The sequence below is a fragment of the Erinaceus europaeus genome, chromosome 1 (assembly GCF_950295315.1).
Source record: "Erinaceus europaeus chromosome 1, mEriEur2.1, whole genome shotgun sequence".
In the NCBI taxonomy this organism is placed as follows: domain Eukaryota; kingdom Metazoa; phylum Chordata; class Mammalia; order Eulipotyphla; family Erinaceidae; genus Erinaceus; species Erinaceus europaeus.
The window spans coordinates 143381530-143387964 of NC_080162.1; the positions used below are offsets into that span (position 1 = coordinate 143381530).

Genomic DNA, 6435 nt, shown 5'->3' on the forward strand with positions numbered 1-6435 from the left:
ACATCTTATTATACATTCAGGCCCTCTTTGAAAGTGTTGTGTCAAACTGCATCACCATTCTGCCTCTTAGATCCAATATTGGTAGCCTAACCCAGTTTACCAGGAAATCAGAATACCGTAATATTTTTGTTAAAGTTTTTGTCCCATGAATTTTCTTAAGCCTTGGGGGCTGGACAGCACTGAGTGCTGTCTTCAGTCTACTGCAAGTGGGGCCCTCACTTGGTACAAAATTATGAATTCAGTTATTTTTCAGTCGAACCTTTTACTAATGCTTGTGATGTTTAATGAGGAATGTCACAATAGACACCACTGGTGCTCAGAGAAGGCGAAGTGACTTATATGTATTGGCCTCTGCATTCTTTTACCCTAGTGACTTCTGGAAGTTTCTACAAGTTTCTGGAATTAACCCGAAGGTGTTCAAACACTGACTGACAGCAATGGCGTGTATTTGCCTAATGCCAGTCCCCAGAAGAAGCTGAGTGTCGGGCATGTGCTAGGCACTTGTTGTCAGAGATCTTGGCAGGTCTCAGCCCCAGCAGTCCACACAAGTAACCAGCTCACTGGAGTATCTCCCCTTCCACATAAGTGACGCAGACTCACATTTGATTTCCCAAGTTTGACTGACAGAATGAATTTGAGAACCACTGCTTTATAGCACACTGCAGCCATACACTGGGCCTGGCAACAGAGGATATAGGAGTAGGGCCCACACAGGGACAGCTAGCAGCTGGGGCACAAGATCTAGTCCCAGACATCCTGGAGTGCCAGGGCTGCGCATGGCAGGGCACCAGCTAGACCATGGTCGTCTGTCTCTCTGTGCATACCTTTGTGTTCACCCAGTCACTGTGTGTTGACATGTTTCTTTCTGTCCTCATTACCAGCCTATCTCCTGGTGCCTGATAGCTGCCTGGAGGTGGCGAGGGTGGTCACTTTGACTCAGTGTTCTTATTCTCAAGACACTGTCAGAGGAATATAGACAAGGAGGGAGAGAGGGAAGAAGGACAGCAAGACAAATGTGGACAAGCTCACGGTCTAGCAGAGGAGGTGACTTCAGGCCATACATGTGACCCAGGTTGGAGCCCCGCCCTCACCCCAGTGGAGGAAGCTTCAGTCTCTTTCACTCTCTCACCTCTCTGTCTCTATCTAAAATACAACCAGGGGAGTGGGTGAGGGCCTGCCCTGCAGAAGGGGCTCCACCTGTCTCCACCAGGAAGCACTGATAATTGAACAGAGGTAGACACTGGCCAGCACAAGTCACTTTAACAGCTCCGACAGCCCAAAGTGGTTGAGCACAGCTGCATAAAAGATTTAGTTAGATGATTAAACACTGCACTTGAAAGGCACATAAATTATCATTCTGCAGGGTTTACTTTCCTTCCCTTTTAATTCCTCAAAGTCAAGTACTGTAAGTGATGGGGGGCACATAAAGCTGACTTGGTGTCACCAGACTGTCTGCTGGGTGGGTGTCCGACAGGCTATTCCATGGGGCTGAGTTCAGACTCACTGTCTCCCTTCTGGGCCTGGGGCCCTCCCCCGCTTCACCACTCTGGAAACCATGGGAGGGTGGGTACACGAGGCAGCAATGTTTGTTGTTGTCGTCACTTGGGGGCTTCCTTGCTCCAAGCTGCCTTTTCCAGACAGAGGGACAGAGGGGGAAGAGGGAAAGACACCAAAGCACCAAAGCTTCTTTCAATGTGGTGGGAGTAGGACTTGAACCTGGGCCATACATATGACAAAGCTCCCAGATGAGCTATCTTGCCAGCTCTGCTCTTTTGTACCATTAGAGCTTTCTGTTAGGCTTCATGCCTGTGACATTCTACCAGTTCTGGTGGTGAACAAATTTTAAATAAAAGATGAGAGACAGAGAGAGAAGAAGAGATACTAGAACATTGCTCTACCACTCCTACCTACTCCCCCCTTTGCATGGTGTTCCTGTGTGGTAGCCAGGGGCTTGAACCTGGGCCCATGCACATGGTAACATGTGAGCTCTACCTGCTGAACACCAACACAAGCTATGTTTGTCTATGTACTCACCAGATCATGTTCCGTGTACTGAGGACTGCACTCCACATCCACACACCCCCATGTACATATATGCATATATCAGCCCCATGGGTTGTACTGTATTAATAGATATGATGATTCCCATTTTACATATGTAGGAATATAGTAGAGATTCCATGATGTATGCAAGGTCATGTAGGCTATTTTACTTGACTCTAACGCTGTACTGTTCACCATGAAGGAGCAATACCCATGACAGTGCTATGCCCAAGGCCCAGGAAGGGGCACAGTGGGTAAGACACTGGACTCTCAGGTCCTGAATTCTATCCCCGGCATCACATGTGTTAAAAGATGCCAATTACCTCTCCCCAGGTGCACACCTCTTTCTTCAAACAACCTGCTTAGACACAGGCTAGCCTGCCCTGGGCTTTGTCCCCATGCACTCATTTATTCATCCCCTCTGGGCTCAGCACTCTTTGGGGTGCACCACCTACAGAACTGAATTCTGCAGCAACCCGTACATTCTCAGACATTTCTATCTCAAATGAGGGTCAGGGTGCCCCTACCAGCTACAGTCACAACTCACACAAGATAGCTTAGACCTATTATTATTGTTATTATTCTCATTAATTTCTAATTGCCACTAGGCTTATTGCTGGGCCTTGATGAATTGAGAGAGGAGAAAGAGATAGGGAGGGAGAGAGAAAGAGATACTTGAAGGTCTCACTCCCTTCCCCCAGCTTAGATCTTCCCAACCTTTAACTGACCCCACACAACTTCCACTATGTTCTCTTGGGCCTGCGTCTGCAAAGTCACCCCAGGTCTCCATACCACCCCCAGGCAGTGCCACTTCACAGAAGACCCTTTATCTTGCAGAGAACATCCCCACTCCAGCCTGGGCTGCTGATTCTGCTTAAGCCACTGCCAACAGATAAGCCAGTGTCCCACGGCTAGTCTCTAATCACCCTGCACAGCCTCTCAGACCAAAGCTTCCTTCCCCAGCCATCCTTGCGGCACCAACTTTTGCCACTGCTCCATGTATTTTATATATTAACTCCCGTCATCCCCCAACAACCTCCTACTGTGAGTGGGCAATACTATTATTCCATTTCAGTTCATTTAAAAGAATCCGAAGGAATATATATATATATATATATATATATATATATAGAGAGAGAGAGAGAGAGAGAGAGAGAGAGAGAAGGAGAGAAAGAGAGAGATGGAAAGAGAGGACACAAGACCACATTACTGAAGCTTCCTTTAATGCAGTAGGGGCCAGGCTCAAACCTGGATCACACACAGCAAAGCAGTACACTATCCAGGTGAGTTATTTTGCCAGCCCAAAGTGAGTATTTCTTTAAAATTGACGATATGCCTAGCACTGAGTTAAACTTGCATGATTTATCAAACCACAGGCAGATCAGCTACAGAGTTGGGATGTGAGGAGTAAGAATTTGAACCTAGGTCTTGGAATGCCAAGCCTGGTGCAACCCTTTCACCCAAGGCTGCTGGGCCTGTAGCTGCCCTTGAGAGTGAACAGAGCGGTTGCAAAGCTGTCCATTCCCACCTGACTAAGTCTCCCTCAAATATCCCTTTATCAACATCTGTGCTGTTTTTCATTCATCAACTCGAACCTCTACCCATAAACTGCCTGATTCCTCTCTGCACACCCTACACCTTGGGCCTCCCAGCTCCCCATTTTCACAAAGCAAACCTTGTCACAACAACTGGGGTACACAGTACCAAGGAGAGATAGGAATCCTTCTGGCCCTAAGCCCCACACTCTTGCCAAAGATTCAGTCTATTTTTTATGTCATATGTGATCATTTTACATGAGAGAGAGAGCTAGTGAGAGCATCACCCCTACCTGGTTTATTTCACATTAGCTTCAGAGGACAGACTCTATGCTGGATGTCTCTGTCTCTCACAGAGACATCTCTCACAGAGCCAGCATCAAACTGGCAACAGGGTCAGTGAAATAGATCACTAGAATAGTGCCCTGCTTTGCCATTCTTGCATCTCAGGTTCAAGCCTGGACCCCACCTCATTGGGGTAAGTTTTGGTGCTGTTGTCTCTCTCTCTCTGCCTCATAAGGGGAAAGAGAGAAAGAGGAGGAGAAAAAAAGAAAAGAAAACTAGTAAAAAAGTCGATGCTTCAAGAAAGAACAGTATCACCAGTCATTTCAGGGGCCTGTGAAGTAGCCCATCTGGGAGAATGCCTGCTCTAGCTCACCTGCACCTCAGGTTGGACATGCCCACCACACACACACACACACACACACACACACACGCACGCACGCACACGCACATGCACACACCACACAGGTGCACTAAGGCATTGTGAGGAGTTGGGTGCTTCCCACTGTTCAGCTCTGGCTTGTTTGGGATTGAACCTAGGATCTCAGAACCTTAGACATGTAAATCATTTGCACAAACCACTATGCTGTCTCCCCCGCCCCTTCTTATTGATAAGATGGGCCTAGAGCACTAAAGTCCTGGCAATGACAGAAAAAAAGTACAACAGAGCAAAAGGCACCCTGGTCATTTCAGAAAACAGAATGACAGACTCCTCTCTTTGCATAACCATTATGCTATCTACTCCCACTCAGAAAGACTCTTCTCAAGGAGGCAGGGACGTGAGTATGAAGTTCAACAGCCTGCCAGGAAGGACCTCCTGGTCCTCTACTTCTCTAAGGACATAGCTGAGCAGCAGGTGCAGTGTGGCACTCAGCTGCAGGTAGGTGCGGCCCACTTCACAGAGGGAGCTGAGACTGCCTTACTCCCAGTCCAGCGGGCCAGACCCCCACCTCTCTCCCTGAAAGGATGAAGTTTCTGCCCCAGCACCCTTCACAAGTGGGAGCCAGCAGGTGAGCCGGCTCTCCCCACACCTCCGACCACAGCTCTCACTTTCCCTCCCGTGCAAGTGCGTAACCTGGGAGTGGACTGTGGGGCTAAGTCCATGGAGGGCTAAAAGTGCAGGACCTATGTCCCACCACTTGGTGCAGGGAGGCACTCAATGACCTCCAAACATATTTACTGGATATTCATCGCCCTGTATAGACAAGTGGGACCTGAACTCTGCCCTGCCAGGGCTCTGAGCACGGGGGACCTGGGATGGGCGGCTCTGGGGTGTGGGGGGTGCTCAGGGTCTACTCCCCACCGCCACCTGTGGCCTAGCAGGTCGGGCGTTCTCTTGGGCACGAGTGGGCTGAGTACACCTGCCTCACCGCCGCCGGGCGGCGCTTACCTGCGCAACACAGGCTCAGCAGAGGCTCCCGGAGCCTTAGAACAGCGGGACACTTGGGGACTGGGGACGCAGGGCAGACCCGCCCGCCTGGAGCGTTCAGCCTGCACCGGGTACCCGAGCCAGGGCTCCTGCCCTGGGGCAGCCTGGGACAGCCCGCGTTGGGCGGACCTAGGACGGCAGGAACCCACGCGGAGCCCCGCCCCGGAGGTGGGCGGAGTCACAAGGAGTCTAGTCTCGCCCCGCCCCTTCGCGCGAACCCCCCACCCCAGTGTGGGCGGAGTCGAAGGACTGCAGCCTTGCGCCGGCCTAGGCCCGCTGACCCTTGCTAGAAGCCCCGCCTCCGCCCTGCTCTGTTCCTGTTTGACAGAGGCTCACTTGCTTGCCCTGATCAGGCTTGCTTCAACTGCTTTTTATTCCATCGTCTTGCTAGCTTGTATTTAATTTCACTTTTTTTTGAAAAATATGTTATTAGTGATTTAGTAGTGGTTTCCAAGATTTTAAGGTTACAGGAGTATAAATAGTTGCACACTGTACCCACTACCACAGTTCTGTGGTCCCACCTACCCACCAGATAACTCCATAATCACCAAAGTTTGACTACATTTTTTTCCTTCTGTTTCAGTTCTCTAGATTTCACATGAGGGAAACCACCCAGTCTTTCTTCTCCTTACATACTTCATGAAGCATAATCACTTCCAGTTCCATCTTTTATACCATCTTTTTAGTTTGAGAGTACTTCATTGAATACATTTCCCACTGCTTCTTTATCCAATTCTCTACTTTCCTTTTGTTAAGAGGTTGAGTTACAAATATATGAAAGAAGTGTTTGAGCCCTTCTTGTATTAGCAGAGCGACCTCCCCTCAGGCACAATTTCACTGCTCCTGGACTGTTTTTTGTTTTTTTTTTTTCACTTAGAGTGAGGGGAAAAAAGACAGGGAGAAATAGAAAGACTGACAGATACCACAGCAACAGAGCTTCCCCTCCCATGTAGTACCAGGGTTTGAACTGGGCAGTGAGCACCTCTCTGGTCCCTGAGAATTTTTTTTTTTTTTTAACAAAACAAAATGATGGCTGTGCTCCTAGCATGAGAATAACAGGCCCCTCCCCCTGGCCTCCTTGTGCAGGACTGTGTATCAGCTCCTCCCTTTAGTTCTTTGGGGGTCACCACTTGTCACTAGAGAAAT

At 49.1% G+C, this 6435-nt stretch overlaps 1 protein-coding gene across 4 annotated transcripts in view; it reads right to left on the bottom strand.

Annotated features, from left to right (window-relative positions):
- NMNAT3 (nicotinamide nucleotide adenylyltransferase 3) overlaps positions 1–5432 on the bottom strand; it is a 104502-nt gene extending 99070 nt beyond the window's left edge. For 2 of the 4 annotated variants that reach the window (XM_007518873.3, XM_060196560.1), the window contains exon 1: positions 5251–5425. The gene's annotated coding sequence lies outside the window, so the exon portion shown is untranslated. Of the gene's footprint in view, positions 1–5250 lie in introns of all 4 variants that reach the window. The other 2 variants (XR_009551233.1, XM_060196577.1) reach the window with 2 other exon arrangements.
- Between the last annotated feature and the right edge of the window lie 1003 nt (positions 5433–6435).